The sequence below is a fragment of the Lonchura striata genome, chromosome 3 (genome assembly GCF_050655825.1).
Source record: "Lonchura striata isolate lonStrDom1 chromosome 3, ASM5065582v1, whole genome shotgun sequence".
Classification (NCBI taxonomy): domain Eukaryota; kingdom Metazoa; phylum Chordata; class Aves; order Passeriformes; family Estrildidae; genus Lonchura; species Lonchura striata.
Genome location: NC_140705.1, coordinates 81,528,065 through 81,552,511, shown reverse-complemented (window position 1 = coordinate 81,552,511; position 24,447 = coordinate 81,528,065).

The window sequence follows — 24,447 nt, the reverse complement described above, 5'->3', positions numbered from 1 at the left end:
GTGCAGAAGTTTGCTACAAGCCCTCCTGTAAATGCAGCCAATATGGAATATAATGAACCCTCCCAGATCTGAGCTAGCACTCCATAGAGAACAGAGAACGACACTGCAACCATTTGTTTATTCAGCCTCTCTGAATACTTATAAAATTTGTAGCATGAATCATTGTATTTGACTTCTGTGTGTCTGTTTAAGGCTGTAAGTCAGAAAAAGATGACATTGCTTCCATTATCTAATTTTCCTCCAGTTTGATCTGATTTTTAAGAAGTGAGAGTGTCTTTATTTCCCATCAGCTTTGAGTTCCTTACAAATATTTCAAGTAGACTCATTAATCTTCAGTTTAATGATTGAGCTACATCAACTTAAAGCTAGGGTATTAGTGCTTAGCCTTGGATTTCCAGCCGTGTATGGTTGTCTTGTATTTCTGTCCATGAAGAGGTGACTTTTCTACTCAGTCTATTCCATTTTTATCTGGACTACTAACAGAAGTGCAAATCTCAGTTGTATATTTTATACAGTTTTGGAAAACAAGACCTTGGAACCATGGAAAAATGTCATGTGATGACTCTCTCATGACATTCCAGCTTAAAAAATGCATCATTGAAGAAAAATATAGTTCATTATTAACTCCTGTGTAATGTGCTGATACTTCGCTGCTGAGATTCTCTCACCAAAACATAGTGCCAATGACATTATTATACATGCCTTGCTGTTGTGGGAATTCCTTTTCTGCAAGGTATAATAAGAGTTTTACACTCCTCAACAGGAATTACCTGAAAGGAAATTATTGACCAGAGAGATAAATACTGATCTGAACTGAATCACCTTCCAGCTAAAGCGTAATTTCTGTGGGTGTAGACATGACAATCTACACTAGGGAAGAATCAAGAAACACTGAACTTCTACATTCCAGCCCTTGTAGTATTTCCATGTGCTGTAAATAGCTGTGGCTTCAGCAGCATAGAACAGGATGTTGTAAACTGAAACACTTCCTAAAAAACACAATGCCTGCACAGGTGCAGTGAGCAGGCAGGATGATATAAAGTATTACTCTGTGACGCTCATCCTCACAAATATATGTGATCCTGATCCCTGTGGCCATAAGAAACCCTTTGGCCACCTTTTCTCTTAGCATTGAAAACTCCAACATGCGAAGAATGTTTTCAAACAGGATGACAAGGTTACATCCTACACAGATTTGAAAGGAATTGGTTGCAGAAAGCAGGCAACAGCCCATAATATCCTTCCTGCTCTGTTGGCCCTCCTATCACTGCTGATATCAATATGGGAAGTCCCAAATAAATAGAAGCTTTAAATTTCCCCTGTTGTACCACATTCCTGTTTGGCATCTAAACCCCTATTATTTGCTATCCAATGGGGAGACAAATGGATCATCGATTAGCTCATGGTGTGTTTGAATTGAGGAATGTGAGTATGTGAGATTGCAGCACCATTAGGTCACCCTGGGCTCTAAACTGCTACAAAACACCCTCACCCCACTGATTTTCAAGGATCTTTTCCATTCCCTGTGGCACACAAGTATCCATGTTAAATGGATCTGACACATCCAGGCTGTATCCAGGCTGAGGGCAGTGAGGATCCTGATCGCCACACAATGCTGTCATCTTGCCCTGAGCACATGGCAGTTCTCTGCTCAGTTTCCGTGTTGCTTCTAGCAGAAACCAGGGCAGGGAGGAGACAGCATGTGTCCGAGTTTATCTCCTGTACACAGCTGGGAAGTGCCTGGGCTGCCCTGACCCAGGGGATTGTAAGTGCTTCTGGATCCACCAGTTCAGATAGGCCTGAGGCTGGTTCTACAACAACTGTTTGATTTGACAGTGAGAGTCACCCCTCTGTAGGTTCAAAGCACAAGCCACACCTCGCCCTTGTTTGCATCTCTCTCAAGACATCTAAGTTCTTTGCAGCATCCTTATGGTGAGTCCATCTAAGCTCTTTGCTTATGCCAATTCTTGACCTTCCAACAGAAATGACCCTCTAGTACCAGCCATTTTCTCTCTGCAGCTGGTGCCTGTAACTGGAGGTAGACTGGGAACAGGTGGGTAGGAACAGGGCACAGGCCACAGGGAATAGGGCCTGATTGCTGCACAAGAGCTCCTTGCAGTGATGGTGTACAACCCTGGTGGATTTGGAGCAGAACAGGAGTCCCTGCTCATGCGCTGGCATCCCTCTGGCCATGTGGTAAGAGTCTGCCAGGAGTGAAGTGTGGGGTCGGCTGCAGTGACTGGGGGTAGGCTTGGCATCGGCCCCACCATTTCTCTGCTGTGGGCACCTCAGAGGGAAGTGGGGACTGGATTAAATCTGTGGCTGACTGCAGAGGTTTATGTGTTTCCTCTTAAATATCTCTGCAGTTACACAATAACTGTGTAACTTTTATTAGGTCATCTATGTCTTATGCTTTCTCTATTTGTTTTTCCAAGTTTCAAATAGTGAAAAGAGAATTTCCTATGATTTCCTGGGACAAGACTTCAACAGTAACTGTGCCTTTCACTAATATGCTTTTTGTCAGCAATCAAATGTGACTATCAGTATTCATTTCCAAAACACAGGTCTTATAAAGAAAATGGCATAATCAAATAATGCGGAATTTTGTATTATTTAATTGATAGAAGGGAAAAGCTGAGATAATTTACTATTTCATCATCCTTCAAATTAAAAATTACATGCTTTAAGCCTCTACCCAGAGCTCTTCTTTGCTACTATTAAATTAAGGAGAAAAGGAGTAAGTATGGGCACAGGCCAAATTCTGATATAATTATGAATTTTTAAAGGGTTGATTCTGCTTTCATTAAGCATAATGCAAATTCGAAGGAAACCACAGGCTTCAGGGTAGCTGAAATGTAAGAACATCAGTGATAATATCAAGGTCGTAGATATTTTTAAGAAACACTGTTTGTGTCTGCTCTACATCAGTTTAGTTTGAAGAAGAAGGTGCAGACCAAAAATCTCAGACTGATGGTGATCCCTTAATTCCTGTTTTCTTTTATATATATATATTTTCCCTTATATTAATCTACCCTATATTTGGACAATTGCACAAAGTAATGAATAAAAAGGAAATGAAAGAGTCTGAGCTAAGTAGATAACATTGTACTTTAAAAGCAAGTCCTTAATGTAGCACACTAAGCTAAGGCACTGACATGAAAATCAACTTTTAAGAGAAGATTAATATACTTTTAAAAAGTTCTCTGCAAAAAGTCTGAATCTCCATGTATATCGAGGAAGTAACTAATTTTTTAGCAGTGGCCAAGTGGTTCTGGATAAAAGGCTTAAAACTGGACTTGCAGCTATTATTTTTTTCATTAATTGGAGCGGTGAACAGGATCAGAGCTGATGAGTCATTGCAGGAGCCTGATGGAATGTTGCTCCAGCTGTGTATTGGGATCCACAGGTGCACCTTTCTTGGCTCAGATATTCAAAAGTGGTAGGGAAGCATTCAACATGCAGCAAATTCTTAATAGATGGAGAATGTTTTCTCCAAAGGAGAAGAGCATGGTAGCTAAACTACCCATGGCAACATATAGTGCATATTACGGTATGGAAATACATGATTTCTGACCTGCTTTGGCTTTGTGCCTCTGTTTCTTTATTTAGCAGTACAAACACAGTAACACACTAGTGAGCAGGACCCAGTATCAAGAGATTCCTTGAATGTTTTTCTGCACTTTTTTTTTTTTTTTCCCCATTTTGCCTCAAGCCTACACTGAAAAGAAAAGTGAACATCCTGGGACTGGAAACCAGCCAAAAGATCAGGGACTTCTCACCTACAAGAATTTGTTGTGGAGCACAGCAGAAAGCATGTGCAAAAGGTTTGAGCTATTGTTACTCAGTTTGTAATTTGAAAATGTGGGGTCAGATCTGTTGTGTTCTGTAAAGGATTCTGCCTACAAAGTTCAGTTTACCCTACTGATACCACCACTACTCCAAAAAGATTGAAAATTATTTCTACTTTTAAACAGCATGCATTTTTACTATGATTTGTGCTTTTTATTACATATCTTATGAGAATTTGGTTTTCATTATGAACAACTACTGGGAGAATTTCTCAGCATGTTTTATGCCATTCCTCCTAAGGTTTTGTTTAATCCCAAACGAAAGAAATTACAGTTGTATATCTTTAATACAGTGTAATCTCTTTAAGACCTTTCTAACCTGATCAATAGAAGAAGGTGACTGTCATCATGTAAAAATATGCAATTAATCTGAATTGAGTTTGATCCAGTTCTGTCCATTGATATACAACACAGTCTTTTGATTACAGAATTTATTAACGTGATTCCTTACGTGACCTTAAAACACTAATTTATGACAAGCAGTCATTAGAAGGACATGCTTCTGCAGGAGGATTTTTGAAAATTTTATTAATTTCCAACAGCAATAGCATGCATTAACAGTTGTGAATGATCCAGCAAAACTGCCATTCCTAGCACACTCCCTTTTTTGTTGTTTGCTTTCTGTTTTCCAACATGTGCCCCTTTCTTTCTACCTGGAAACCTTGCCTGGGCAAATTTTATCTCTTTCTATATTTTTCTGGGATTTTCAGCCTTCCTAGAGATTCATAGTGAAAGGTCATGTGGGGTTTTGCACATGCCCTGAACTGACATGTGAGCTGACGCTTTTGAACCTGGCTTCTGTACAAAGGTCAAAGACTTCTGTACTGTGTGGACACACAGTATGGATCTAGACCTCTCTCACCCAATGCCTGCTAGTTTGGGAATCTCGGGATGTATCCCATGTGTGTTAGACAGCCACCTTGGACCTGTGCAATCAGTTTGACACTTACGGGAAGAATAACCTTTAATTACTTGGCTTTGTGGTGAGGCAGTAGGTCTAGGAAACCCCAAAGATACGTATGCTGGTGCCACATAGAGATAAAGCATCTGTGTCAGAGTTCACCTCCTCCTATCCTCAAGTGCACATTTAATCAATTTTGATACTGTACTTCCAGTTAATTAGACTTGGTTTCTTGAGTGCTTTCTCAAAAACAAGCTCTCATTTGAGATAGTTTCATTTATCATTTGACCCAGCTCCAAGTTTTTTTCAGGACTACCAGAGATTTAGACACTACTGCCTTTTGTGGCTTATTGTGGATCCATATTAGACATTTAATTATATTTGAGATCTCACAGAAATCCCAATGATCTCCTGTGACATGATTGTTCATTCTGTGGCCTGCTGAGCACATGAATATATGACCCTCTGAAATGTAGCTGAAACACTGAGGTATAGTTCCTTTTTCAATTGACTTATTTTAACTGGAATTCAGAATAATCAGCCATTCCATTATTTTTTAAATTTATGTAATTATATAAGCACCACTAAGACTACAAATAAAGCCTTAGATGATTGTGAAACAGCAAAAAGAATCCAAGAAAAACTCCAAGTTACCAGAAGAATGTTCACTCATGGATGGAAAGATAAATATTTCTAAGACTCACATCATAATTTTAGCAGTATCTGAAAGAATGTTTGTTTTTTTCAGTTTATCTTTTACCTTTGGTAATTAGAAGTTATGGTTCATGCCAGGAGGAACTCCGGTTTCTATTTAGCTTTAATTTCAGTGCATGAATGGAATGCAGCCTTCTGTGCAAAATGCACATGCTGCCCCATGGCTTTCTCATGACTGAGGATGTGTTTGTCTGGTGCTTGGTGAGCTAGTGCTGGAAAAAAAACCTCAAAAAACCCTCTGCATTTTGGATTTTGCAATGTCATTTGCTTATGGAGGTATGGGATAGGTTTGTACATAGATATGGCTGTTGGTATCATTTCCATATATGTAAGCAAGGTAAATAGATTTAATTACTTTTTAATCATGGTTGCATTTATGCTCATTACATGGTTTTGCTTCATTAACTCTTTCATTCTGAATTTTCAGTCAAAAAGGGCTTCCCTAGCCATTCTTTTCCAGAAACACTATTATAGAGTAACAAAGATAAACATTAAAAAAGGAGAATCATCTTTTGCCAAGATCATACAGCCTAAGGAATTTAGCCAGTTTGTTTGACTAAAATGTTTTATTTAAAGTAATAACTACTTTTATAGCATACCAGCTCCCTTCCCAACTAAGCTACTTAGAGCTCTGTAAAAGCAGTCAGAAAAACAGATGATACCAATTAAAATTTTATCAGGAGCTGGTTTACTGTGCAATTTATTTCATGTAATTGCAGAACTCAGGCATCCAAAAATAATAAGATAGTTTCTCCCCCAATCATAAAAATCTAAGTAATAAAAATGTTGAGGCTGTTTTCATTCCTTGATGTTAGATACCCTCTCTGTGACCTTCTTCCTAGTCTGTGTCATACCTTGCTCTAAAAACAGCACATGATATTGTATTTAATTCTTCTTAAAAGTTCCTTATGTCCCTGGCTATTCAGCAGGTCTCTCTGACATGTCATCAGTTCCTGTTCAGTTTTATTCACATCAAAAATAGTTGTAATAATCCTCCCATATGTGCATTCAGTCAATCATTACGAGTTTTCTCATCAGTGTGGTATCTGTTTGCACAAACACGTATCAGCAATAGCTACTGTGAGGCTTTTTTGCTAAATGCTGTTTAAGCATAAGTTGGTATCACGTTTCTTAATTCAGCCTTACTAACCCAAACATTTTGCAAAATCTAAATCAAACCTTGAGGTGAGACTACAAATAATGGTATTAAAAAATAAACAAATGTACTTTTTTATGTGTGTCCTTTTTTTTTGTAACTTATTTAATAGTACTGTGTGTTCATTCTTTTTGCAGGACAGAATTACAGGAACCATTTTTTTATGAAATATAGTAAGTTTCATAGATCTAGAGTGAAAGGCTATGTTGGCAGCTATACTGTAGCATCATTTGTAGCACCATTTAAAGTGTTCATGCTTTCCCACCCTGCCAGCTATATATAAAGACATCCAAAGTGATGCAGGGGGAAAGATAGTGCAGTCTGGCTAAAAGGTGATTGAGAAACTGTCACAAAATCAGTGTCTTGTTTGCAAAAAAAAAAAAAAGTTTGCGATTTTAAATGTAGATTCTGCATTTTGGTATGCACTTTAAAACATAGTGAGGAAATATAAGTGAAGGAATAGTGGACTGGAGAAAAATATTAAAAAGCAAACCAACATATGTTAAATTTCCAGAATATATCTTAATTCCTAGAATGGCATGCTTAGCATGGAAACAGGCAAAGTTAGCTAGGATTTCTAATACTGTGTTCAAGTATTTATAGTGCCTTTATGTTAAAACTATAATGGGATTTTTTTTTTTTAAATTTCTAAATTTTGGTGCCAAAGTCACTTAGATTTTTATTTTTAGACCAAACTATGGCTGCTAAAGGGCTTTTTAATTTTGTCTAATAAAATCAAAATAAAAATCATATTAAAATATTGAAATCAAATATAGTGACATGAACTGTTAGACATTGGAGGCCAAGTCATATCCTACTGGAGAGTTGTCCTGGGTTGTAAGATAAGCTTGTATTCTATTTGCCATCTGTTGAAGGCAAACCTGTTGGGCAGGTTTTGTTATCTTTTCCAAGAACCGGTTTTGCTCCTAAGAGGTAATGGTTTGTTAGTGGGCCATTGACTGATTCAATGCAGGGCTGGTAACATAACACCATCCTATTGTGAGATGTTCCACCCAGAGGGGGAAGCCAAGCACTCTTTTATTGGATATAAGGGGGTACCTTTTTGGCCACAAAGCAGCTCTTTACTTTGGGGGATTGCCAGAGAAGCAGCTCTCTTTGGCGGCACTCGCAGCGAAACAGCCGGAGCGCGCTGAGGCGACGCCGGCGGAGCTCAGAGGCAATCCCGGCACAGAGGAAGACCGGCCCCACTGCCACCAGATCTTCAGAGGAAAACTATACCCTTCTAAAGATCACCACTGCAGCTGCAATTCATCAACCACTGCAAGGGGAGCAATCGTACCAGCAGGACTGCTACTGGCACCCCGAATCCTCAGGTTCTGGACTTTTTTCACTGGTTTTGTTTGTACCGATTGCATTTGCCTTTTTAAATTGTTGTCTAGTTTTCTCCTAGTAAAGAATTGTTACTCCCATTCCCATATCTTTGCCTGAGAGCCTTTTGATTTAAAACTCCTAGTAATTCGGAGGGAGGGGGTTTACCTTCTCCATTGCACAGGAGGCTTTAGCCCTCCTTCGCAGATTCCTGTCTTGTCGAACCAAGACAAGAGTTTAATGCTGATAATAATACTTTGCATTTTTTGATTCAAAGCACACTTGATTATCAACAAATTATCTACTGATTATCAATTATTTACTAATTTATCCTCTCTGACATAAAAGTGACTTCCATTTTATGCATGGAGTAATTTGGGTAGATCAGATTTACCTGACACTACATTCTGATTCAATGATTCAGTGAAGATCAGACTTCAATTTTCTGAGCACATTGTCTTCCACGGGCAGTTAATAATTTGATACATTTATGTAACTGAGTAAATGTGAACAAAGATTTTAGTAGTTAACCTGTATTATAAAGGACAATTTTTAATTAATCAAGTGCTGGTTGAATTTGATCTATCTGACCTGGACGTCTGCAGCTTGGATTTTCTCAAGAGTTTATATGGTTGCTTCTGTTAAGAAAAGGGAAGATAAATTGCTTTCAAGCCTGAAGTGCAGCATTTTACATTCATTGAGTACTTCCAGACAAGTGGAAGTGATTCCACAAGTAATGTGGGTCTCTGAACTTGCACCCTCATGCTCTAATCTCAGGCTGTAGTGCCATCATGCACCTCATGCGGTAAGGCAGACAGAATACATAGCATTGCTCTAAATGTAAACTCTGGAAAAAAAAGAATACGAGAGCAAGACACACATCATCTCTACAGCACCACCTCACCTCCTTTCGCAGTGATGACACCACACACCAGAAATGCAATAGCTCTGCAGATAGTGGGGGGACACTTTGGGAACCAAAGCCAAGGCAGAACACTGAAAGCTGAATGCTTAACTCTTCTCTTTGTTGAGCTGGGAAAAATCCCCAGCTCAGGTCAGTTACATAGAGTAGGAGACACTTCACATGAGCCATCCCAACATCTGTAATTATTATTTTTCTCCTTTCTTCTGCTTTCAATATGACTTGCATCTATTTAACCATCAATTTTGGAGTAATTTCTGCAGGATACTTCCACCTTGCTCCTAATTTCTCTGGTGATAGAAGAGCTTGTATACCACTGTAGGCACAATCTACTGAATGAAGTGTCAACAAAATCTTGTTTCATGTACATGTTTAATTCCCCTCTTGCTGCAGGAACAACTCTGGTGAACTGGTGCTCACTTTGTTCATCATTCCATACAGCAACCTCCAGCCCATGGCTGCAGCTGGACTGAGTACAGGGAAATACTGCACTTTAAACCATTAGAATACAACCCCAGGGAAATACTGCACTTTAAACCATTAGAATACAACCCCAGGGAAAGCAATTATTTCTGCTGTTTATTTCCCAGATTTTGGACACCTCAGAAATTTATGTGTGAGCAAAGCATTTCTTTTGAGGAACACAAACTCAGCCAGATGGTGCCTCCAATTCACAGCCTGTGGCCGTGGCTATGGTAAGGACAGGCAGGGGAGGAAGAGGGAGCAGGTTTGGATAGAAATTGTAAGAAGAACTGTCCTCTCAGCTCTGGCTGCATTGTTTTTCATTGCATTTGGCCCTTGCAAAACAGGACCCTCTGACCTAATAATTCAGGAGCTTTATTTGACCACACTCTGTCTCTCTCTTTAGGAAACATAATTACTGTGTCCTAAATACTTCCTAGAGTCTTTCATCTTTCCTCTATCTAATTAATGCTAATTTCCTTGATGGTACTCCTAAAGTACAGTTGGAGCCTGGATGTAGATTACAGAGCACTTTATAGTACCAGCAGTAAATCAGACAGAGATTGTGAAACCCATATAATATGCATTTCCTGAGAGTTGTGAAGGGAGGGACTTTATCTTGCAGTGCATTAGTGCTTCTAAGATTGTGCTATAAGGCACTCAGTTATCATGACACTTGGTTGCCTGGAAATCCTCTTCCATTACACTGTATACCTATTTCATTTTTGTAGACAAATGAGTTTGGCACATGTTAACCTGAAACTATAAGTTTTGTCTTTAAGACAGTTTTCAAGAGTGATTTTCTCAAGGAGCAAAATATGTTGAGAGGAAAACAGAGGGCCTTAAATCATCTTCATGGGGATCACCCTCATATTTTGAACCCCAAAGCATACCTGAGGCGTAAGAGAAGAATACACAGTAAAAGATAAACCCAACTTGCAGTGTGGGAGGAATGATACTATTAAATTAATTAAAAGAAAATTATCCTCCATTTTAGAGATACTTGCCTCTAGTAAGAAAAGTATATAGGTTGTTTGGTTATTTTTAGTGTAATGTTACACCATTTGACTATATAACTTAAGCCAAGTCATGCAGCCAGCATTATTCCATGTATAGCTGAGAAATCTTTCATATGACAATATGTGACTGTTTGGACAAGCATGCTTCAAGGTGTATCTGTGTATGTACATGCAGAAGTGCAGATGGAATTTGTAGAACAAACTCTAAATATGTCCAAAATGTTGTAAAAGCCAAATCTATCCAGCTCTGTAAATCTGACATAACTCTGCTCCATTGTCTGGTTGCTTCCAGTGGTGGAAGGCAGAGATGAGGTATGACTTTTTTGGCTTGGTCGTATTTTGTCATCACTTCTTAGTGATTAGCTAGGATTCTGATCAGCCCAGGGAATTCCCACAGATTTAGTTTCTGTTATTCTGAGCAGTAACTCTTTGATGGCAATACAATGTCCCCAGTGCAGTTTACAACTTGACTCAGATTACTGTTATAGCTCTCAGTTATAGGATTGGCTCCATTTCTCTGTATCTTCTCTTACTGCCAAAGATCAGAAAAGCTGTCAATAGATCTTCCTAGGTAAAACACAGCATCTTCTAAAATCCATTCAAGGAAGAAAAACTCAACCAAATTGACACTTTCTTCCAAACTTTCTTCTGGTGTTTTTGCCTGGCAGAATACAGTGTATCTTTGTGTGTTATTAATGGGCTGAGCTTCTGGACAAGACCATGCTTTTTGCCGCTGCAGAATTTCCTTACAAACAATGTGCTGTAAACCAGACAGGAACAGAAACTTTCATATATCCAGAGGACTATTTTTGACAGAGTAAGTAAAGTCACTTTCATTAGACAAAAGGTGAAATACCTATTTCTTCTCTTAAGAGAATAAATTAAGTATTTAAAAAGAAAATCCCAGGCATTTTAGCAGTTGCAAAACTGTGAGGAATGTGGAAAGCTGTTAATCTTCAGGTCTGGTCTTCAGCCTGAATGAGTCCTCCCCTCCTTTTGGCTCTAAGATGAAGGATAATGGTGTGAACACTGCACATGCAGAACTACACAGAAGGGTTGCCAGATGTGGGTGGTGCTGACAAATCACTGTCAAGTGTTAGAGGAACTTTTCCAGGAGTGCTGCAGGCTCTGGGATGAGAAATGTGCCATTCCCAACAGCACTAGAAGCAATGTGTAGCACTGCTACATCCCTCAAGCACTCCTGAGGTATCCTAAGAGCTAAATATTGAGATACAGCATTTCAATATTAGGTATCTTTGGTGCCCTGGCACCCAGGAATGCTGTAGCAGAGCAGTGCAGATGAGTGTCTGAAGCTCAGCTAAGACCTCTCTGTACTTCATGGCATGCTCAGCACAGGTGGTGGAACTGGGGAGCAGCTGTGCCTGGCCCTGTGCCCAGTGGGCAGCCACTGGTGGAGATGACTCTTCTTATATGAAAGAGTTAAAAAAGAGGTTACCTTGGCTGTGCATCTGTCCCCTTAATCCTCACTCCTACAGCTGAAGATGTCTTCTGAAATGAAGGCAATTCAGCCCTTTGAGATCCTTATACTGTGCAGACACTTTTTGGGGAATCTTCCAGAGATTGTCACCCCTGAAGCAGAAATAAACATGTGCCTTGGTCTCAGCTGCAATATGTCATATTCCTGGGTAATGTTTTAAAGGTGGGAAAGGGGAGTTGTGCTATTGAGCCAGCATGTGAGTTGTTGGAGACTTAGTGACACACTTTCCCTTGCTATCTCCCTAGCAGGGTGCAGAGCTCTGTGTGTGTGTGGGGCAGCTCTGTCAGACAGGAATGGAGGAATTTTCTGAAATTAACTGATCTAAATTTGCCAAATGACACCATGTCCCCTCAAAGGCAACAGAAAGGTCTCATGGAGCTGAATATTTTATTGGCACCATTTCTGGCTTCCTTCATTATAGAATGATTTGAATGAGGATAAAAACAGATGCAGGTGAAGTGGCTCCCTGAGTCTCTTATTCATGAAAACAATAAAAGACAAAGCAAGAGTGACTCATTTAAACTGCCTCAATCACATTCACCAAATTTATGTATTTAACCATCAGCAATCTAAATTATTTCAAGTGTGCTTCTTCCCCATTTTTCCATTCACCCTCATCCAAAACCTACCCTCCTGCCTCAAGACTTCTACGTTTTGAATAAAGAACAGTGATGTAATCTGTTGTCTATCAAAGTGAAGATCTCTGATTCAGTATAGGGTGAAAATTCATGAGCATGTCCTAGCCTTGACTAGGCCACACAGTGAAAGTAACACAGTAAGTGTTTCAGTGTTAATTTACTTAAAGGGAGAGGGATGAGGATCTGACCAAGGTGGACCTGTATTTCCTGACTGCTTGGCATACGTGAATCTCTCAAAATTATTTTGTGCAAAGTGGCTGCCCCATGCTTAGAAGTCTCATCTCCTAGAATGAGATGTAAAGAAATTAAAAAGGAAGGAGCAGTGGTCAAGTTAAAAAAAAAAAACAAAACAACAACAACAACAAAAAAAAAAACCATACCAGAATAGGAAAAACTGTATATTTTTTTAAAGAAAGAAGAATGTGATTAAGGTCCTAACCTAAGGTCTTCAGTGGAAGAAACAGCCTTTTCTGAAAGTTCTTCATTCAACATTGCGAGAAAATAGCATGATTTTTAACCTACTCTAACAAGATGAAAATCCAGATTGCTTTCTTCTTCAGCTGTGTGTACCACCAGCAGCCACTTAATTGCTGGAAGCGACACCCAAAGCTCGGGAAATGCTGTGTGTTCTTCAGCACCATCTACTGGTACGTGCTCTGTCTATCACTTGGGCACTGCATTACCTACAGCCTTTGAGAGAGTCAGGAAGAAGGAAAACAACTAAAATCCTCCAAGAGGCTGCCCGTACATAGTAAACCTAAAGAGTAGCCTGGCCGAACTGGTGCTTGAATAGATTTTGATTCTAATAAGAAACAGTACAAATCATCCATTTAGAAGCTGTGTAATTGAGCTTGTGGTCATACGTGTCCCCTAACAAAAACATAATGAAGACCAGGGTAAAACAGGTCAGAGTAAAACAGAACTCATGAGGTAATGGAAACACAAGATGAGGTTATCTGGGCAGGGAAAAAAGCCAAAGGAAATTTAAGAAGATATTAATGTAGAAAAGAGCTTTGGGAAGCTGAGACAGGATGTATTTCCTGAGATCTGTGCCTTAAAAATTACATTCCTGAACAAACTTGGACTTTTATTCTCTAATTTTGTAATACTCTTTTTAAAATATAAAACTGATTAAGAGAAGGTGTGACTGTGTTTTTGAAAAAGACTTTAAATAAATAAGTGCGGACCCCTCTGACTAGAGCAGCTCTGTGTACTCCTTCAGTGAGACAGATCTGGGGCTGGGTTTATTGAATCTCTATTGTCCTAAGAAACTCTGACATGAAAACAAAAAGGAAAAGAAACTTTGGAGCACAACATGCAGACACTGTAAATTAGTGCAACTCACTGACATTAAAAGCACTTCCTGATTTGCTACAGTGGAGGAATACTCCACTCTGTTTGATGCCTTTTCTTCCAGTGTAGTAAATTCAAATTTAAGCACAACTACTGAGTGAGCCCTGAAATATATTCAACAAGCTGAATATTTTCTGTTGCAAATTTTCAGCATTCGTTTAATTGACAAAGTAGTCTGCCAAAGGTATTCCAGACAGTCAGGAATGAGGTTTTCCTAGTGTTTCAGAATATGAAAAAAGAGTAGAGAAAAATCATATAACATAATGTGCTACTGACATGTTTGGATAAATTATTGTTTGTTTGTTTGCATATCTACAGCACTATCTTCACAGAATCAGTACAGAGAGAAAGGTATAGTTTCCTCACCATAGAACTTGATCAAAGAAATATACTCTAATAAAAATCCATTTGTGAAAGACTTCTATACACAACTTCCTACTCACAGATGTTACTTCTTTAAAACATTCTAAATAACATTATACTTAATTGCAGCATCAGCAAAATGTTGACAAAATAAATATTTTGCAGCATAAGCCTGCAGTGTCTCTTTTTGATAGCAATGCCTTTTGAAAGGTATTTCAAAGTTTTCAGATTGGTTTTATGAGAACAAAATTTAAGCAAAATATAATTTAGCATCAGTGCTTGCTTATACTGTTGTGGTAAACACAACTGCCTCCTGCTGCTAAAGACAGGATAACTCAGTTACTGGCTGTGACTGGGGAATCCAGCAAGCTGTACTTCTTCATGACATGTACTGGCTTGTGAGCTTTGTAAATTTTTTTGTAAAATGTTGTTTCCAAGGGGAATACAAGTACCTGAGGCATCTTCCAAAGTTAATGCCTGTAGCTCTGATTGATAGAAATGGTCATATGTGTGGCCAACAGTTTAATACAGATGTCAGTGGATGAACAGATCATGGGTATAGCAAGACTGGATGAGAAGTGAGGTTAAGGAGATGAAGGATTTAAATTAAAAGAGCCAGTAACATTCTTTGAAAAGACAATTCATAAAGAATGGGCAAAAGCAGATTTAGAAAATGTTAAAGCCGTGGAAAAATTTTGCTCAGATGTTATTCTGGAATTGATACAGATCAAACTGTTTACTATTTACGGACTTCTTTAAAAAGACTAAAAGAAAACACTGGAGTATGATTTTGGGATTCTAAAACATTCAATTCATTCATCAGGCTCTTCCGTTGCAGTCCAGTTTTACCATGCTTCCAAATTTAGTCATTTTAGCAACTACAAGCTCAGAAAGTTGCTACTGTACTTAACTGAAGACCAGAAGTTGGCAACATATGATTCCAGATGGCTTTAAGGCAGATCCAGCATGCCCAGATAGAGCTGAAAAGTGTTTGGTGAACATATGGGTGAGTAAATTGCTTGTAGATTTTGTGATACATTGATAGCATCACATTTCTGGCAAAAGACAAACTACTTGTTTGCCTTTATAAGAAATGAAAGCATTGCTAAGTGTTTGTCTTGAATGACAAAGAGTGGAATGTGCACCAAAGAATTTCCTAGTAGCATCTATAACTGAGGTAGAACAAATCCTAGAATTTTATGTGAAAAGAGAAAACAAAGAAACCCCACAGCTGAAGTGCTAAATCTGGAATTTGGCCAGGACATGCAGATGCAATGATAATCATGTTCTTTTAAGGGCTGCAACTCGGTGTGTCAGACAGTGTTACAATTTGGTCTTCAAGTGCAGTTCAAAGTGCTATTTCAAGCTACCATGTCTTACATCCTCCAGGGACAAGTCAAAACATGACATTAAATGAAGGTGCTATTCCTGGGTCTGAGCATAATCAAAGAGATCTAAAGGTTCTGAGAGTCAATATCTGAGCAGATGGCCTGTGGTAGTAACAAATTTTAGCTCCTGTTTCTTTCCCATTCAGTGATTTACACATCATACGTATCTTTTGCTGGTACTAGCATAATATGTCCTATAAGCAAGTATCAGAGCCCAGAACAAGATTAAGGAAGAATAAAACATGCCTCCCACACGCACACATGAAGGATGGAATTTTTCCGTGCTTATCAACAAACTCATCCAAGAATTACAATGAAAGGAATGTAGCTTCCTGTTAATAAAGCAAAAAACTCGTGGCAAGGAGTATTTATAAATAATCCAGAGCTGACACTCCTAACTTTGTTTAGCATGAGGACATCTGTGCACCCGGAGGATAAATAGGCAGCAGGGGAAGGACTCCTAGTGATTCCTCACTCCACGCCACGGGCTCAGCCAGCCCAGTCTCCTCAGCTGCTCTGCAGTAGTGTCTGCAAAGAGGTGTTGGCCCTCCTGCCCCAACCCACACCTACAAGGAGGCATTAGCTGTGGTTCACAAGCAGGTTGCAGTCTCAGGCCCTGGTCCACAGTCTTCTTCATGCACTCCTTCAGAGGAATTCATGTACTGCCAGTGGTGTCATACCCCAGCTCTAGTGAAAGTCCCTGCTGCTGCTAAAGTGGTCACTGGATAGACAGATGAGGAACCTGAAAGAAGATTCTACTGAGAGGTACAGTCCTACAGCTCAGTAAGGAAAACACATTATTGTAGAAGGGAAGTAACTATTCTAGTAGCTGTGTTCTGTATTGTTTCCCCTCTGGTTTAAATGTCAAATAGTGGATGACTCTACAGAGAAAACACAAAGAACCAAGCATCCAGACTCTTGTTTGCAGACTTCCAGCCAAGTCCAAATTTCTGGGTAATTCAGCTACACTGTCTTGCTGCTGGGAACCTGAACACTTTAATGAGGCAGGGTAATTACAGCTATGTCCTAGTGACAACTCCATGTTGTTGTAGATTGGCAGGATATAAGAGCACCTGAAACAGCTTTCTAGTAAACAGCATTAATCAGAGAGTAATTGAGAAGATTCTGTTGGGAGAGCATGAAAAACACTGCCTTTGGGAAGAAAGCAAGGTTGGAAATTTCTGTTTTGAGTGATGGGTAAAGAGTTAGGGCTGGACCACTTGTGAAGTATTCTATAATCTTTATTTAATGGAATTTAATAAACTACTATTCACTGACTTTTAACTGGACATTTTGTTGTTCAACATGGCAACATATCCTTCTGTTAGTCTGAAGATCTGTGTCTCAGCTTTCAACAGGCTCCCATGCACTCCCCTCCAAAGCAAAGGAGCACACATGAATACTGTCTGTGATTCTGCAGGGAGCAGAAAGTATACATAATGCCCACTTCAGTCAACACTAATATCAAGTGGGATTTTAGGAAGTTGAAGAATATTCAATAGCATTGCCTATTAACATTTTAATGAACTGATCATTTTACTCCAGAAGACTCTTCACAAAGAAAATTGAGTTTCTTACAGTCACTGCAACTGTGCTGTAATAGATAATTTAGTCAGAATACACAAGGATATCTCTCCTGTGTATGGCATGTACAATAAAAATTTAAAATAATTTACTTAATGAAAGTTTTATCTTACCTGAAATCATTTCACCTTTTTAGGACAGTATTTGTGGGAACACAGGAGTCATTCAAACAGCATCATCCATTTGTGGAAATGATGTGTGCAGATTATTATATTTAAATACTACTTTTAACCCCTAGAATGGATATTTGAGTCTGTTTCTGTCTGATGATACATAGGAGTTATTGGAGACCTATGTAAACTGAGATTGTAGGCCTAGATGAAGCATTTGAACCTATGCTTAAAACCACCAAATCATCTGAAGTTTTGCTTAAGCATTCAAGCACACCATCCACTGTACAGCTAGGGCTCACTGGCACTACTGTGGTCAGAGTAATTTCAAAGACTTCTGAACGTAGAGAATGCTTTGATTTGCTTTTTTTTTCCAAGGTACCTGTAAAAACTGGCTTTTTGCCTTGCTTTTGACTATGCTTCACTAGCTATGAATCAGAACTTTAAGTCTCAAAGGGATAACAATGCAGCATTAAAATCAATTTAAATTACTATCCTGGGAAAAAAAAAACAAAAAAACAAAAAAAAAAACAACAACTCAATAAAACTAGTATGCAGTGTTTGACTACTTTACTGGAAAGTCGAAAATCACTTATTCAAAAAAGTGATATCTAAATTGTAAGAAGAAAAAAAATTAAGTTTTTATTAATTACATGGTTCTACTGATAATTTTCAAGAACATCTCTCTTCCCTCCCCCTCCCCCCCCCCCCCCCCAGCCTTATTTCTAGATGTCTATTTTATTTTCTGGGAAAATATGCATAGTACTGAAGCTACCCTGCTGGTATGGGTAAGTAAACAAATTTTGGCAAACTAAGTTGTTAATTATTCTGCTTGTTATAGCAAGGTAATTACAATTCTTTCTAAGGGTGAAGAATGAAAGACTTTCATAGGTATTCAGTAGAATTTAATAACAAAGTAAGAGCATGTGAGCAAGAGTAAGAGCATGTGAGCAAGTTTTAATGATGTTGGATAGATTCAACCTCAAAGAGTGAGCATACTGAGGTCATTTAATTAAACATTTATGGTATATGTAGATAAAATATGCTCTTGACTGGTTATTAGCCAAGAATATGCTCTTGATTGTCTATTAGCCAAGGTAACATGTATATGGCCAGTCTGCAAAACAATAACAAGAGTCTCCTTGTAGCAAAAATGGTAATGGTTGAAAAATGCAGTCAGAAAGACACTACTTTTGAATCATGAAGAGAAAACAATCAGTCAGCCTTTGTCTGCTTCTATGCATATCCTAGTTTCATCTGAAAAAATAACTTCTGATATGGTTCATGCATTTCAAATGCAGAGTGGAGAGCTGAAAGCCAGTTAAAAGGCTGACAGATGAAACAAAGAAACCTGAGCAGTTGCAGTTTTGCTAGGAATATCACTGGTGAGGTAGACTTATATAAACTATGAGGGTTGGACATATACTCCAAACCAGAAGGGTACAGGCAAGTTTCCAGCTATGATAGCAGCTCTTTATTTTACCTAAAGTCATCGTCATCTGGTACATCATCACTACAGCAGTCATCCATTGCATCCTAAGCAGATGCTCTGACTCTTTTCCTTCAAAGCTTTACTTTTAGAAAGTGCTTTTGGACAAAGACTCTTGCAGGCAAAATTGCAATTCAGTCCTTCAAAAGGCTTTCTGTTGCTTCCTGAGCAGCATGGTGCACCTGGTGACAGCAATTAGGAAGAGGGGCTGGCACATCTCTGTAAAGGCAGGGATTTTGCAGTGGTGCACACAGCAGTAACTGGAGAATATGGATTTCTATTAAAGGGCAGGGAAAGGCTGGGAGAATGAGATGCTGTTGGAGATGAGGGCTTTTAGCAGAGTCTATTCCCTATTCAGAGGCTGGGAGTGGTTAGACTCATTGAAGGAGCAGTAAAGAACTGTGAGAAGAAAAGCAAGGGAGTATAGAATAGAAGGTTGTTCTGTGCAATGTAGCCACTGATGTTCTCAAATATGCAAGGCAGAAGACTGGAGTGTAATACCATCTGCTTAACAATGCATGCTGTTCCTCCCACTGATCAGGTCTGTATCTAGAATAGCAAATTTTGTGAGTCCCTGAACCACAGTGGTGGTGCAAAGAGCTTGGCTGACCCTGGGCTGATGCACAAGCATCCAGAGGAGGTTAAAGTTGAGTTCTATCTGATGGTGGTTTGGAGTCACACAAGGTCTTGGAAGAGGTATAAACCAGGGAACAGCAAAAAAAACAAAAATATCTGTGTAATGTTCATCAACAAACATGTCAAACCAGATTATGATTACCCAGAGAAGGGCTGGTACATCAAACAGGAGCTTGGCTTTCGATGAGCGCAGCTTGTTGTTTGTGGGGTATTTGGTGGCTGTCTTTGTGGGAGAAAAATGAACTTGCCCAGAAGAAAATATGGTGAAAAGCTATTTTCAAAGAACTCATCTGACTCTACAGAAGCTATTTGCGGCTATGATTTCTGTAATTTTCCTTCACGGCATTTTTCTGTTTCAACAAAAACCTATGTTGTATGTCTGCATGTTGTATGTCTAGATGTGCTAGAGAGGAGGAAAAGTTCATTTCAAGCTTGCACGCAGAAACATTCATGCAGCGTGAACTTATTTTCTCTTTAAACTAAATATATATTTGTGTACATTAAAAAAGTGCTGATTTTAACTATTTTTGTTTCTGATCTGGAATCTCAAAGGGCAGTCATCTGAACAAATTTTTGCTTTTGACTGAGCTATTATTACACCTTAGAGACCTGAGTAGTTCCAGTGTGTGAATTTGATGGTAATTTGATAAGGCATGTGGAATCCAAGGTAGCAGAAGTACAGATAGAGGCTCATTTTCTCGCAGCAAAAAAAAAAAAAAAATTATTAAGAGCATAACCTGGCCTGAAATGCCGACTCAGCAAAAGGTGCCACAAAAAATTTCTTTCCAAATATTGTGGCATCTGTTAATGCCAGAAAACCTCACAAAAGTTAAAGGATGTGATTGAGATGTTCAAAGCAAGATTCTGAATTCTACTTCTAGCTCTGGTGATGACAGCTCCTGATATGTCCATGCAGGGAAAGAAAAGTATTGTTGTTATATAGATAAGTCTATCTTGCTGGCATAATCCAGTAGCATGTGTGAAAGTAATAATCAAGACTCAAGTCTCCAGCATATTAGCATATGCCAGTAACCACATTAATAACTTTCCAAGAATCCTAGCCATGTTAATTTGCTTTTTAGCGTGTCCCAAAGGCCAGGCCACCGATTCTTCTTGAGTGTCTTCTGTCCTTGCCTGCTGATGCTGATGCAGCTGCAAACACCTTCCCTAATTTACTGTGATACTGGTAGTAGAGTGGAAATACTGAGATCTGTAGATTTAGATATCTAAAGAGAGAAATTGATTTGCACTTCAGTCTGATGGTATCTGAACTCGCTGCCATACTCTGGAGGATGAATCACGGATGCTCACTCTGGTGATGGGCAGCTGTGCACTCCCACACATCTTTCCTGGTGTCTCTCTCTGACTCAGAACATGCTCTGTCACCTGGGTGGCCGTCGATGTTGGCAAATGAAAGCACATTTCAGAGTGAGTACACAGAGTTGAGGAGGTGGTAATGCAAATGGGTAATTCAGAAGTAAAAGCTAGGTAGTTGTTCTAAAGTAATAATTAAGATTTATCATGTGTAAAATTCTCTCACCACATCTAAACCAAGGAGTGTGTTGGAACACCTGTGCTTTGCTGTTGGAAGCTCATTTGAGCTGGAAAATTCTTCCTCCAGAGGCAATTTATTACCCATGTAACGGATGCTATTCTGTTGAATATGTAGCATATTGAGGTTTGGCTACCAGTTTCACTCTTTCAACGCAAAGTGAAAATATGGAGATTGTGGGTTTGGAAGAATTTATTTTATTGATGTGGAAAACTGAGAATTTAAATTGGAAATTCTTTGATTAACTCCTGATTCTGTTTATGCAGGGAAAATCTGTTAATGTTGGAAATTAAGTTCAAATGTGTTCAATAACATATTCTCTTCTTCAGAGCAGCTCTTGTTTCACCTTTAATGGGACATCATTCCCTGAACAAAAAGTCTGTCTTTCAATAGGCTGCTATAAAGATTTTATATTTTAATATTTTAATACTTTACAAAGTTATATACTTTACAAATTAAAAAAGTGAAGGTCAAGAGACAAAAAGGGAACATTTGCTCTCCCTTACTGACGTGGTTTTAAACTGTTGAAAACAATTAAGAAGCAATCAGCTCTGAATAAAAGCACATTGAAATGTGTACCCTGAATCAGATCAAATAATGTGATTTTGCTATGAATTATTTGCAGTATATTTCCACAGTTTTAGAATACACTTCCCTGGAGTGCATACCTACCAATCTGACTGATGCACAAGATTAGAGAAACTCTAAAACTAGAGATCTAATCACTTCATCTTTTCTTCCTAAATGTCTATTTGGAAAAAATATTGTGGTTTCATTTGTATTTTAATTTCAGTAAGAACAAGAAGATGGATATGACTGTTCATTCTGTGCATAGAGCTGTGAAGGAATTACCTCACTAGACTATTCACATCTATCTGGTGTCTGACTATTCTAAAACACATGCAAGACATTGTGAAATGACTAATCACAAAATGAAATTAATTCATGTGAAACAGCTGTAGAGAAGTTACTGGTCTTTGAATTTCAAATGTTCCAAACTGATCAGAATTTTACATTCCTTGTTCTAGTTCACCTCAAAATGATAATGGCAAGAATGTTTCTATTATCACTCCATAATGGTTTGATTTGCACTGCATTTAATTACAGCAGTTTTGATATTGTTCTTAGTTTTGAATGGCTTGCAAATCTTTTTCTTTTAAAGTGAAATATAAGAATTGCTTTATTTTAGCTGCAAAGTTTTAGGAATGTTTAAGCAAAACCAGTTAAAAGTAAATCAGTTTTATTCTTCCCTGGTGTGGATAGCTGTAGCCCAGATAAGCTTTTGTCTTGAGGCCAATCGTCTATCAGTCCTAAAGAAAGGACTAGATTTATGTGTTCTCTCCTTACCTCCTCCTTTGTACATTCATATTTGGATTAATGTGTTTGCAAATGTTCTAGGGAAAATGCCAGATCTGCAAAGACAAGGAATAGGTATTGCTATTTTTGCTGCAAAGCTTAAGTTTATATAATGAAGAATGACAAGCTGCTTGTGCAAATGCAGCAGTACAAGTAAACAAAATGGAAGGAAATATCTCAGAATCCTACACCAGCAGATAAACTTAGCCATAAAAGGTCTGGAGAACAATTTGTGGGCTCTAAAGAGTAAGTGTTGAACTAGAAATTGGTGTGTTCATACAGTTTGTTGCTATTGGGAGAAAAAGAATAAATACAGTACACAGTACTGAATGAACCCATTTCTTGAAGGTAGTTCAAATACTGAAAAACTATTAGCTCAATGGCATGTGGTGACATGGAAGTGACTTATCAGAACTGTATCATTATGTAAACAAAGTTGCATATCTCAGATTTCACAATGACTGCTTCAGATGTGGCCTTTCAATTAAAGTGCAAACTCTTAGAACAGAAGAGACAGGTCATATTTCAAGAACTGTTTATCAAACAAATATAAAACCAGGACTATAGGTTTGTTTTGCTTTATTTCTTTCAATTTTTAAATTTTTTGTTTAATGCTGTATTTATCATTTGACTTTCACTTTATATGGACACTTTGTCATTCATATTTGTCATTCAGGGTCCTTTTCCAAGGCTTTTTATCAAGTCAGCTGCAACAGCTGTATTTGCTCCCAGCTAAGGTGACTGTCCCATTCTTGTCACAGAGTCTTGCTAATCACTGGCTTCCAAAAGTTTCAGTCTGCAGATAATAAAAAGAGAGAGACCATGATATAAACAGCAGGGTTTCCCCTGTCATACAAGCCTACATGTGTTTCTTGATTTATACAGGAGTGAGGAGAATTGGGTCTGTCTGGATTTTTCTTCTTCACCCTCCAGTTCTTATTTTAATTTATTTCATCAGCTGTGCAATTGAAAACAGTCTTCTTCCAGGCTCTCAGCATGGACAACAGGAGGTGTGAGAGTCATAACACATGATAATTAAACCTCTATCCTGTATCATTACCATATCCGTCTTAAAATTGCTCTTTCCCTCTTGGCTGTTTGTTCAAAAGACATTGTTTTGCTGCATAAACCTGCCCCAGTCCTTGTCTGAGGAGAGTGACTAGAGTCACCCTGCCATGGGGGACACCTCCTCATGCCTGAGTGACTTTGCTTTTTTCCACTCAGTATTGCTTTCTGTGTTGCCATTCAACTCTGTTCTCCTGCTCCCCTCACTGGGTCTGCCTTTGCACTCCTAACTCATTTGCACACTCTTTTGAGTGTGGAGGTGGAATTACCTTGACTTCCAGCACTAGCCTTGAGGAGTGCGCAGCATTCACAATTCTCCCAGTTCCCACAGGAAATGCTGTGCACATGGGGTCAGTTTGGAACCAATATACAAAATGTCTGAATGATTCCAAGTCACCATAGAAGCACAGTGGGGGCTTCAACGCCCCGTTCCCACATGCTAGGTTGCTTCCATAACTTACTTGGTTATTTCCCCTCTCCTGTGTTAGTGCTAGAAAGGCAGTGGTGCTGGGGCTGCTCTTGTGCCTTACTCATGCAGTGGGTGCTGTGTCCTGCAACCTCACCATCGCCTCATGTACCCCCATGCAGGGCAGAGCCTCACCTTAGATAAACTTCATGGCATTTAGCAAGTAAACCTCTCTGATCATCTTACAGTACGCTTGTGCAACAACATAGAAGTTGGCATGCATTTTTTCTCTTATGAGCTTACCTCCAGGAAGATGAGAAACCACAAGGAATCTGAGTGCTTTGAACACAGGCTTTGCATGGAATTCCTACCTTCTCACCTGATAAACACTTGGAATCAAAGTTATTTTCAGATGTCCCCAAAGAATATTTTCAGCAGATTCCTGAGATAATGACTGATGGCTTTATTAGTAAGAAATGTAGTTAATTGCTTGTTCATCAGCAATAAAAAATATGATGGCATATATTTTTTGGCCGGATCTTTCCTACATTTTTTCCCTCCCTTCAGACTTTCCTCTGGCACACATGAATGAATTAACTGTGCAACCCTTTGCCATTGCCAAGATCCTTCTTATCCTGCTTTGTAGATGAAAGGATGA